Genomic DNA, 12,841 nt, shown 5'->3' on the forward strand with positions numbered 1-12,841 from the left:
AGGGACATAACTAGAGAGAGTGGTTCTATGGAATGATAGGCAATTGTGGGGGTTTTGGAGGGTGGCATCCTGGAGACCATGCATTCAGGAAACCCCTTACCATTTGCTTACTTCTCCTACACCAGAGGCCACTGTAGAGACCCAGGTAACCTCTAGCTGGGCCTTAGATTCCTCACCTGTAAAAAAACTAGATGAATTCTTCTTGCTCTAAATCTTAGGATCCTATGATACTACCCAGAAAACCGTCCTCTCACCCAGGTGCTGCTGTTTGACAGAGACTCCCTTTACCCTCTTTGCCCTGGCCCTGCTCTCATCCCTCCACCTCTGAACATGGGTGAGCTTCCCAGCCAACTTCTGATCCCCTCAACCAGTCTGCAGGTACCTGAGCAGTGATCCTAGCCCAAAGCCCTTGACCACTAGACCCCTGTCCTAACCCTCCCAGTGGGCAGCCCAGTAGCCATGTAGCAGAAGTCTCAAGCCATGCCAACCCCATGGCTGGCCCTTCCTTCTCTTGCAAGCCTGGTATTGGGGAAGATGGGTCAGGGCAATCCTGAGACCTCTTCAACCATGGCAAGGTCAGGAACAGTTCTGGAACTGGATCTAGAGAGTCCCACCCAGATGCTGTCTCCCCAGCAGTATTAGTAGTACTCTCTTTCCCCTCCTCTCCACTCCTACCCTGCAAAGAGCAGGGGATTCTTTCTTTATTATACCCTGCCACCCTTGGCCCACCTCACTTCACATCCTCTTCACTGACCATCTTTGTCTGTTTGTTCTACCCAGAGAGGAGCCAGGGCCAGTGACCTGCTAGAAGTATTCCTTTGCCCTTAATTCCTCCACCCCAGTCTGCTCTCAGCCCTGTTTTCCCAATCTGGAGTCTGGAATTCTAGAGTCAAATGACTCTCCTTGCCCTTTCTACCCACTGATATACAGTGTCCCACCAAACCCTGGTGTTTCTCACTTTATTTCCACCCCCTTCCTCTGTCCCTCCCTCTCCCAAAGTAAAGCACACAGAACAGAGCACATAAGGGGTGTGTCTAATAGGCATCCCCATCCCCTGGACCCAGGAGCTGTTCCCCAGGTGGTCCACTGCTACAGCCTTCAAGAGGACAGGATATTGGGGTGGTCATCTCCTTGAGTCCTCCTTGGCTCTCTATGCCAGGAACTCCTCAGTAGATATGAAGATTGGCGTTGTTTCTGTGGTTATTCTCAGATGGACAAGGACCAGGCAGGGTGCTAGGGTGAGACCAGCTCCCCTTCTGGTACACTCTTTGGCTGTTATGGTAGGCTATGCCACTTCACAGGAGAGGTGCCCAATGCCACTGTATGCACCTAGCCGATCAGGAAGGATAGACAACAGAAATACAGTGAGAACTGGGCTTGTTAGCCAGCTGCTGGGGCTTTTCCCCCATCCCCACAAAGTGAGCTGTGCTTCAGCCAAGGCTGGCTTTGCAGGAAGTGAAGTGAATTGGGTTTGACTGGTACAACAGCCACCCTAGCTGTTTCCTTCTGGCCTCTTGCAGTGGCATCCCCATGCTGTCCATTGCTCTTCCTTACTGTATTTAATTAGCAGATTTTGATTTCAGTCTCATTCCACCACAAAGCCCATCTGAACCTCCCTCCCCTTCGTCAGACCCCAAAGCAGCTACGTACAAACATAGGTGGACACCTAATACTTGTGTTAAGACACGCCATACACAGACACATGTAGATATACACATCCACGTCACATGTGTAGATAGACACATGATCAGTTGTATACATGCTCAGACAGGCGCAGCTTTCACACACACGTACATGCGTGCACATACACACACACACACACACACACACACACACACACACACACACACACACACACACACACACACACACACACACCCCAAGAGGGGTGGGCTTGATCTTGCTTGAATGAAGCACTGTAGGGGGAGTGCCTTTCTGATTTTAAGTCAAAAAGTGACCAAGTTCCACAGGGGCAGTGGGAGAAAAAGGGGTCCCAATAGCCCAGTCACTGCTACTCTCTGCTTCCCCCTACCCTGCCCAAGTCACATGTGCAATAATTGTCCCAACTGGGAACCAGGTTGCTAATAATGCTATTGCTGGGGAAGAAGAGGGGTGGGCCGAGGACCAAGAGTAGCAAAGGGGTCAGATGGACGCTCCCAGTGAGACAACCGTGTCCTAAGAATGCATGGAAAGGAGGGAGGATGGTCAGATCCTGACCTTTTCTCAAAGCATTGTCAGGGGCTGGAGAGAGAGGTGAGGGATGTGGGAAGCCCCTTTGGTTTGATGATCCTGGGAATCCTTCATGTCATCTCCAGTCCAGCTTCCCCTGATATCCCATCCAATCAGAGTAAGGACATTTGCATGTGAATGAGGTCTGGGTAGCTAGTCAGTCTTTCCTGGCCCATGGAACCAATAGGGAGAAGGTATCTTCTTCCTTCCCACCCCCAATCCCTCCCTCCACTCCCCAGCATCTAGGAGCTGAGTAGCAAGTTGGACTCAATGAGCCAAAGTTTGATGCTTTTGATGGCTCCAATGGGAAGCCCAGGAGAGTCGAGTGAGGACATGTTTTAAGTGGAGTTGTTGTGTTGTTGATGTTACTGTTGCTTTTTTTTTTTAAAAGAAAAAATCAAGGAGAAGGCCCCTCCTTGCCCAAGATTGTCATGAGCTGCCTTTCCTTCCCGCCCTTCTCCCCCATATTTCTTTGGTTGAGTGAAGCGTTACCAGGGGATGGGCCCGCCAGATTCCCAATTCTGACTATTGAGCGGGGTGTTTGTTCCCCCTTTGTATAAAAAAAAATTATGGGTAAAAATGTACTGAGGAAAAAAAATGTACTTTTTTATAAATAAAGAGTTTAAAACAAATTCTGTTGTCTTGTGCGTACCATTTTTTTCCCATCTACGTTTCCAGGATTAATCTCCCAAAAACATAGTGATTTGGTTTGGGCTGTCATTGGCCCAGGGCAAGCTGTCTTCTGAGGACTCTGGCAGCTGCTTGGCATTAGAATCTCTCCTTCGTGCTTTAGATGTCTCTGGCTGAGACCAAGAAAAATTGGATTTTAGCCTTCCTGTTGTCAGGACCTGAGTCGCAGAAGGTTTCCTAGCATAGTTCTCCCACTCTTGGTCTTCTAGAGCACATGGTTCCTCATAGGAACATAGCTTTAAATCTAGAAGGGATTTTAAGAGGCCTGTCATATGTCTAGACCAATCAGCTTGTTTTACAAATGAAGAAACTAAGAGATGATGACAGAGATGAAACAAAGTCTTTGCTAAGATGACTTAGCCTGACTTTGTTAAGCATAACTTGGCTCGTGCACAAAGTCTGTGGTAAAAATCAGTATTTGAAGCAGTTCCTCTGACTAAATCTGCCATTCATTTCATGTGATGACTTATGTTCACCTGGACTGTGCCTTCTAGGAGTCTAGGACCCAAGTCTTTTTTCCCCAAGTTTATCCTATCAGTGACTAGGGCATGATATCTTGGCAGAGTCCTTCACAAATGAGCTGTAAGTCAGCTTCATGCCCAAGAGAGATTCCAGCTTGTGAACAGTGAGTGCCAAGACTTCAGGGGGTGCCCAATACAATACCATGGGCTTAGTACTAACTTTGGGCAGATTCCCAAGCTTGGCACCGTGGGGAGGCACAGGCAGGAGCAGAGCAGTCTTCTCTCAGACTTCAAGTGACTAGTAGTCATAGAAATGAATACAAATTGATATCATCCAGACTCAGGGTGAAAGTTACCTAAACTAAACTCAGTAGCTCATTTGGTGATAATGAGAACAAGGGCATTGGTCCAGTTTCTGAAGGTGGGGGTTGGGGTGGTGAAGAAATCACTCCAAATGGATCAGGGAAAGGGGTGATCTATGACTTTCGTCTTAGTTTACATTTGACAGTTGCAGCAAATGTGTATATTTCAATCAAAAGACATTTATTAACCTGTCTTACAGTGTGCCAGGCACCATAAGCACTAGGCATACAGAGGCTAAAGTGAAATAGTCCCTACCCTGAAGAAACTTACATTGTAATAGGAAGGTAATTGGGCTTCACTATCTGATAGGAAGCTGCTGGACAGATACAGGCAGGAGAAGCAAAAGAACTTAACTAGCAGTGTCTGGTAGCCAAAGCTAAAGGGAATTCTAGGAGCAGTCGGGACCAACTCCAAATGGTCTCTGTCTCCCCAGAGCCCTCTATTCACTTTCTTCCCCAAAACTTCAGAGTTTGGACCATTGTACAAAGGTTCCCCAGTTTCTATCAGTTTCATGAATAGTGGAATTAGAAGAAGTATTAATGAGAACATCTAATCCAGAGATTCTTAACCTTTTTTTATGAACACTTGCTCAGAAAAATATTTTTAAAATCATAAACACATAGGATTACGAAAGAAATCAACTATATCGAAGTTTTTTAAGTTCAAGGACCCCAGGTTAAGTACTTCTCATTTAGTTCAACCCATTCATTTTACAGATTGATAAGTCTAGTGGGAAATGCTACTTTTTCAAAGTCACAAAGCAAGTTAATAAATAGATCTAAAGCTCAAAGAGAGCCCAGACATCATCTGTCTAACCCCCTTATTTTATAGATGAGGAAACAGGTGAATGACTTGCCCAAAGTCACATCAAAAGTTAGTGCTAACATTCCCTAGAACCTATGTCTCCTAATTCAAGGGGCCTTTCCATTGTACTGAACTTCCATCTAAACTTCAATTCACCCTCCCTGCTTCCTTCCTGTTTTCTCCTTTACTCCTGCCAAATCCTTAAGAGAAATCCACCAGGTTTACACTTGTCAAATTGAACTGCTCCCCAGGAGGATGGATGGGTGCAGGACAGAGGAAGGTCAGCTTTGCCCTCTGACCTTACACCGAGGACCCTGAAGGAGCCTCCCCCACAAAGCACCCTTTTGCCTCCTAAAGGATTCCATAACTTCCTCCCAGAAGGCTTTACAAAGTCATCCTCAGGTTGCCCCATAGTTACTAGCCCTCATCCTGATCCACCCTCACCCCTCCACCCACCATCTGCTTCCCATCTCCAGGTCTGGAATGCAGTACAAATCGATCCTCTCCAAGGAAGGGGGTGGCAGTGGCTGTTCCAGTAGCTACCCCACCTCCAAATAGTTTCTCCTTTCACTGAAATCAACACCAGGGGATCAGGCTGCATCATGGGGAAAGAGGGCTGTAGAAGAGAAGAAGTGGGTTTGGGTGGAATGATAGAAAGTTAGAACTGAAAGCAACCTTAGAGATCATCTAATCCAACTCCCTCATTTTACAGATGACGAAACCAAGAGGAAAAGACTTGTTCAAGGTCACACAGCTAGTAAGTTGGAAAGCTGAAACTCAACCCCTTATCTTCTGACGCTGGGTTCAATGGTGCTTCCACTTTGCCATGTTGCTGTAGTAAATCATGGTGTCCAATTAGGGGATGGTACTACTGTTAGCCTGGGGGGAAAGGGGATGGAGGAGGTGGGCCTCCTTCTCCAGACATAGATACTGACGTATCTATGACATTAGGGCTAGTGCTTGAAAGAAGAGCCAGACATAAGGCAAAGGGGGGATGGGGGAAGATCTTCCCCAGCTGTGGGCAGCTGGAAGGACCCAGTATCTGTGAGCCAAACTAGCAGATTTGAGTGAGGCAAGCTTGAGGGTGTGTGTAAAAAAGAGTGTTGTTTGGATACGGTATGCTAATGAGATGCAAATTGTCCGTTTATATGGTCACTTCCCAGGTTTTCCTGGCCATCCGATTAAGTTAATTTTTAATTTGTGCTGGCAATAAATGCTTAATTACATTATTAATATATTGGAGTGGAGCAGTGGACGGAGCACTCTAATTGGCATTTAACTAGATCGTTCTGGCAAATTAGCTGAGCTTTTCTCAGGCAGCAGGAGGAGAACATCCCAATTAGTCCCCCATGCTGAGACGTTCTCCCTAGCTTCTCCAGGCAGAGCTTAGGGCAGGGGTACTCCCGACCTAAGTCTCTCCCTTCAGACTCAAGCACCAGGACACTGTTATGGTCTGCACATGGCCTGATGTCCCTGTGGAGAAAACTCTCACTTAACAAGGGCATCTGACCCCAGGACATTGAGAAGGAGGCCTCTAGGCATGTGGCCTCCTTATAAAGGGTAGGTAAGCAATTGTACCAGAAAGCCATGGGGAGTGACTTATGGGACAGTTTTTCCTGTTTGTTATCCCACAGTTATAGTAGCTTAATCCTCAGGACACTTAATGTCCACCTAGATAGAGCCCAGGAGCTTAGCGTCTTTAGAATATGCTCTTCTATTCCAGGGAGGTTGTCCCACCTTAACTGATGATGGATGAACAAGGATTGCTAAGAGAAATCATAGTAGCTGATGTGTGTGTATGTGTGTGTGTGTGTGTATGTGTGTGTGTGTCTATTACTTTAAGGTTTACAAAGCATTTTCCATATATTTTCTCATTTGAACCTCACGATAACTCTGGGGTAGGGTGCTATTATCATCCCCATTTAATGGATGAAGAAACTGAAGTTCACAGAGGTTAAATGACTTGCCCATTGTCACATAGCTGGTAAGTGTGGAGAGAGAGGATTTGAACCCAAGCCTTTCAGATTCCAAATTCAGTTGTGTGTGTGTGTGTGTGTGTGTGTGTGTGTGTGTGTGTGTGTGTTTGGGGGGATGGGGGGGGGAAGAGAGAGAAGCAGACAAAAAAACAGATGAAAGATAAGATAGAGATGAGATGGGGATGAAAGAAAGAGATGAGATAGAGATGATAAGATAGAAAAATGAGATGAGAGAGAAAGAGAGAAACCACTGACTTATGCCAAGGCAGGAAAAGAGTATCCCCAAGGTGTTATACAAAAGGGACGTGATAGGTTCTTTGAGGTGTCTAGAATCAGAATTAACCCAGGCTGGAGAAAGGAGAGGCACCCAAGTCTTTCTTACTCTATCCTGGTTACTGAAAGTAGGAGATAGGCATGGAACTAGAAAAGACCCAGTCCTTGCCTTTCAGAGTGCCCCCATTTGAATGTGGGAGACTGGTCACAAAGTTCAGAATGTCCTCAAAGCAACCAGTGCATTAGTGTTTAGGTGAGCCAGAGTTAAGGGGTCAGAATCCAGATCAAATTCCTGGAAGATATGAGTCTTATTAAAGTTTTAGAGGAATAAGAGGGATGTGGATCAGTAAAGAGAAAGGAAAAAAACATTTAAAGACATAGAGGAGGGGTGGAGGATATCCTGTGGGAAAATATGGAGGAGGCTAGCCTCTACTTTTAGAAGAATGGTCAAAGCTGGAAATTGGCCCCCACCATGCTGGACTCAGGCTCTTGCTAAAACCATTTTTCTATGTCGTTCCCTGGTGTTTCAAACCTTGAGTTTTCCTGTGTCCACAACTTATATAATCTCACAATCTTGTTCCCTTTCCTCTCAAATATAACACTGGGGAGAGTGAGGGAAGGCAGCCAGGAACAGCCTGCCTCTCTCCCTCTGTCCCCCAACTCTTCCTGTTCCCATTATTAGCTCCTTCTAAGAAAAGCACTATTTTTTTTTCTTTTTTGTACATATGGGTCTTCTTCCTTTTTCTTTGATCTCTTTGGAATAAAGGCCCAGTTCTGTTACTGCTAGATCAAACTGTATGCACAGTTTAGTGATTTGGGGGACATAATTCCAAACTGTTTTCCAGAATGGCTGGAGCATTCACAGTTCCGCTGCAGAGATCTTTTAAAATTTTCATTCTTTCATCCAGTGTGCTTGTTATTCCTCCAAACTTTGTGTCTTCCTGTTCCACTAGCTTAGAAAACCCAGGTGGGCACAGCAGGTGACAAGGGAAGGAAGGAGTAAAAAAAGAAAGTGGCCGTAAGTTCTGTAGGGACCGGAATGCTGGCTGAATTAGCTGTCTAGAACATCCATATGGACGCAATTTAGAAATGCTGCTTTGGGTCCCAAGGCCCAAAACACTTGCCCTCGTAGTAATCCATGCAGACCCATTGCGCTCCCTTTGTGTAGTAGTGAAAAGAAAAATGCAAAGTTAGTCAGACCCTTTCCTTGAAATGTGAACAGGAACTTTGTCCTGGGTAAGAGGGAACAGGGGTGAGGGAGAACCAAAGGAAAGAAATGAACATACACATGACCTGCTTTGTGGGAGCTCCCAGATGATTAGGAGAGGTGAGAAACACACATAAAAAAATTAATGATACATACTATAGAATACAAATTAATATCCTCTAATGCAAACTATGGTACATAATTGATAAGAGGGATGCTGAGCCACATGGTGTCCAAACAGGGTGGGTTAAAACAGGCAAGTCTTCTCAGAGGAAGGGAACATTGGATACAGTGTTTTTCTCATGGATTTTAACCTCACTTTGTTTTATTTTTGAGAGGAATCTCAGAACTATAAACAGATTAAATTATACCTGTGAGGATATACTATTGGAGAAGGCCTGGATACCTTATCATAGAAAAATCATTGAAGGAACTGGGGCTGTTAACCTAGAGAAGAGAAGACTTGGTGGGGGGACATGGTCACTATCTTCAGATAGACAGGCTTATTGTGTGTGCACAGATTAATATGAACAAGATAGGATATTATAGGAGCAAAGCAGACATTCATTTGGATTCAACAAGTATCTATTAAGTGCCTACAATGTCTAAGGCCTGTGCAAGGATGAAACATGTCCTACCCTCAAGGAGCTTATAGTGTATTGGAGTGCAAGATGCACTAGGAACATCTAAGGAGGAAAAATACTTGCAACTAGAGAGATCTTGGAAAACTTCATGGATAGAGTCATGCTTGAGCTGAATCTTGAAGGAAGATACAGACTGAGGAGGGAATGTAGACCTAGGCAAAAATACAGTCATGTAATGGGATGGTAAACTGTGGGGGAAAACAGTCATTAAGTCTGACTGGAACATAGAATGTAGGGAGGAATGAGTATTATAAAACTTAGAAAGGTAGGTTGAAGCTACATTGTGGAGGGCCTTAAAGGCCAGGCTGAGGAATTTGTATTTTATCTAGAGGCAACAGGAAGTCAATGAAGATTTTTGAGCCAAGGAGAGGTTAGATCCACGCCTTAGGATGATTATGTTAGCTGTAGTGTTGATTGGAAAAGGGAGATCCTGGAGGCAGAGAAACCAGGCAAAAGATGGATGTTGATGGTCTAGGTAAGAGGTACCGAGAGCCTGAATTAGAGTAATGAAATTGAAAGTAGAGAGAAAAAGACCTATGGAACACATGTTGGAGAAGTAGAATTGGCAGAATTTGGTAATGAACTGGATTAGAAGATCATTAGTTTAGAGCTAGAAGGGAGCTTAGACATTTTGCAATCTGACCCATTTATTTGAAGAAAATGAGGCCCAGTGAGGTTAAAGTGATTAGGTCAGGTCACACAGGGAAATTCAGCACTCTTTCCACTATACTAGGCAACATGTAGGGAACAGAAGACAAGGAAGAATCAAACGTAACTCCAAGCTTTTCCCCTACTTTTAACATTTGATTTAACTCTAAATTTAGCAATGTCAAATAAAAAGGTCATTTTCTTATACATTTGTCGTTCAATCATTTCAGTCCTGTCTGACTCTTTGGGACCCATTTGGGGTTTTCTTAGCAAAGATACTGGAGTAGTCTGCCATTTCTTATACATAGTAGACCCGAAAAAGAGAATTATACATGAAATTGCAGATCTCTATTATGTACAACTTGCTTTTCTTTTTAAGTAATAAAGAAGTTCAATCTGCACTTTTCAAAGCTGTCCTACTTGTCTGTGCTTCTTTACGGCCTCCATTAGATTGTAAGCTTCTATTAGATTGAGGGCAGGGACTATTTTTTTTTTCTTTCTTTGTATACTCAGTGTTTAGCACAGTTGGTGGCACATAGGGTAAAAAATAATAGATAATATTTACATAGCATGTACTATATTCCAGACTATGTTCCCATTGACTCAGAATCAACATTTTTGAATTGTGGTGCTGGAGAAGATTTTTGAGAGTCCCTTGAAGAGCAAGGAGATCAAATCAGTCAATACTTAAAGAAATTCATTCATACCATTCACTGCAAGGTCAAATACTGAAGCTGATGTTTTAATACTTTGGCCACATAATGAGAAGACAGGACTCATTGGGAAAGACCCTGATGTTGGGAAAGATTGAAGGCAAAAGGAAAAGGAAATGGCAGAAAATGGGATGGATAGATAGTGTCATGGAAAAATGAACATGAATTTGGAAGACTTCAAGAGATAGCAGAAGATAGAAGGTCCATGGGGTCACCAAGAAGTCAGACACAACTGAATGATTGAACAATAACATTCCAGATGCCATGCTGTGCTCTTAACAATTATCTCCTTTGATCCTCACAATGACCCTGGGAAGTAGGTACTACTATTATCATCATTTTGCAGATGAAGAAACTGAGGCAAATTGCAGTCAAATTACTTGTCCACTGTTGCAATAGCTAGTAAGTGCCTGAGAACAGATTGAATGCAGGTCTTCTTGATTCCAGGCCCAGTGCTCTAGCCATGAAACCACTCAGGTGCCCCTAGGTGTTTAATAAATGCTTGTTGACTTGGCATATTGTCTCCTTTTTCTGTATTAAAAAATTACTCAATGACTCTGTTTTATTTTTTTCTTCCCCATATCTATCCTCCCTCACTGTCCCATCTACCTCTACTGGGAAATAGAAAAGTGGAGTCCTTGTTACAAGTCAAACATTGACTATGTCAGAAAATACGTTTTTTTCTTCATCGTGAATTCATCACCTCTCCGTCAAGAGATGGTCAGTAGGCTTCTTATCAGTCCCTGAGTCATAATTGGTCATTACATTGATCAGAGTACATATATGTGTATGTATATATGTATGTATACATATATATGTTTGTACATATGTGTAACATTGTACTTCTGTAAATTCTCCTTCCTAGGTTTCTTCTAAACTGTTGATTTCATCATTTCTTGGGGTGCTTTAATATTCCATTGAATTTAAACCTCGTAATTTGTTTGGCCATTCCTTTAGAGATGGACAACCTCTTCATGCACTTTGCTACTGCAAAAAGAACTGCTATAAATAATATTATACATATGTGTCTCTTTCCTCATTCTTTGATTTTCTTGGGGTATGTACCTAACAGGGATATCTCTGAGTCAAAAAGTATACAGAGTTTAGCGACTTTTTGGGGACATAGTCCCATGCTTTCCAGAATGGCTGGACCAAATTTGCTAGGGTTTTTATCATCTTTACCAATCTGAACATGCTAAGTATTTCAACTTGTGCTACATTGGGACTCCAAATCCTGGGACTTGGAGAATAGCAGTATATACCATCAATGGAAAATAAGAGATGTGAGAAGCTAGGTAAGCTTAGAGGAAAAGAATGAATACAGTTTTGGACGTGTTAAGTCTGAGGGATCAATAAGATATCTAGATGAATGTGTCCAGCAGGCAATTGAAGATGGAGGATGGGAATTGTGAGATCTTCAGGATGAATATGCAGATTCAGGAGTTATCTGCATAGAAGTTGTTATTGAACCTAAGGGAGAGAGAGAGTATAGAAAGGTAAGAGGAAAAAAGCATAGGACAGAACCTTGAGGGACATCCACATTTAAAGGGTGGAAACAACACAATGAGACAACAAAGGAGATGGAAAAGGAGCTATCAGACAAGGTGTGTTGTTGTTTAGTTATTTTCAGTTGTGTCTGACTCTTTGTGGCCCCATTTTGGGAGGGTTTCCCTGGCAGAGATACTGGAATAGTTTACCATTTCCTTCTCTAGTTGATAGTATAGATGAGGAAACTGAGGCAAACAGGGTTAAGTGACTTGCACAGGGTCACACAATTAGTAAATATCTGAGTCCAAATTTGAACTCAGGTCTTCCTGACTCCAAACCCAGCACTCCAACCACTTTGCTACCTAGCTATCCCATCAGATACATGGAAGCTATCAAAACCTGTGTCAAAGAATCTTAGGAAGAAAAGCATTTCCGGAAGAAGAAGGAGCAGAGTTTTTAGAGCGTTCACAATGTTAAAAGCTTCGGAAAATCCAAGAAGGAAAATGAACAAAGTTATTGCTAGTATGCTGCAGTGACAAGTGGGCTGGATTTGGATTCAGAGCATGTGGGCTCAAATTTCAGCTCTGCTACTTCTTACCTGTGTGACCTCAACCTCTGTGTCACAATTTTCTCAGCTGTACAATGAAGGGGTTGAATTAAATGGCCTCTAAGCTCTAAATCTATAATTCTGTGATGTAACAGTGGGTAATCATACAGAGAAGAGTTTCTTTAAATTTTTTTTTATTGATATCTTTTGTTTCTATATTACCTACATTTCCCTTATCTCTCCTTTTCCTTCCCAGAGAGTCAGCCCTTAAAACAAAGAAGGAAAAAGAGAAGGAAAAAAAAAACAACTCAGCAAAACTTACAAACACACTGAAGTAATTCCAAAATTCTATACATTGATGATACCCATAGTCTCCTTCTCATTTCTCTTCTTTGGGGCCAAATTCAGTAATTATACTTTTGCAGCATCTGGATCTAATTGTTCCTTCCATTTCCATTTTTGTAGTTCTTGTGCCTGTATTTTTCCTGGTTCTGCTTACTTCTTTACTTTGCATTGGTTCATGTAAGTCTTCTCATACTTCCATATTGTTCATACCCATTGTTTCTTACATTAGAATAAAGATACACTTCACCTTCTTTAGCACTTCTCTGATCTATGGGCAAAGAGAACATTTTCAATCAAGTGACGAAATTTGAAGCCAGATTGAATGGGTCGTGAGGAAATGGGTGCATTAACTGGATGCTATCCTTTTTTTTTTTTTTTTAGTAGCGTAAGGTGGGGGAAGAGACATTGGGTAATAATTAAAGGAATTTCAAGGTCAATGGATGATATATAGAA

Source organism: Notamacropus eugenii, chromosome 5 (assembly GCF_028372415.1).
Source record: "Notamacropus eugenii isolate mMacEug1 chromosome 5, mMacEug1.pri_v2, whole genome shotgun sequence".
NCBI lineage: Eukaryota > Metazoa > Chordata > Mammalia > Diprotodontia > Macropodidae > Notamacropus > Notamacropus eugenii.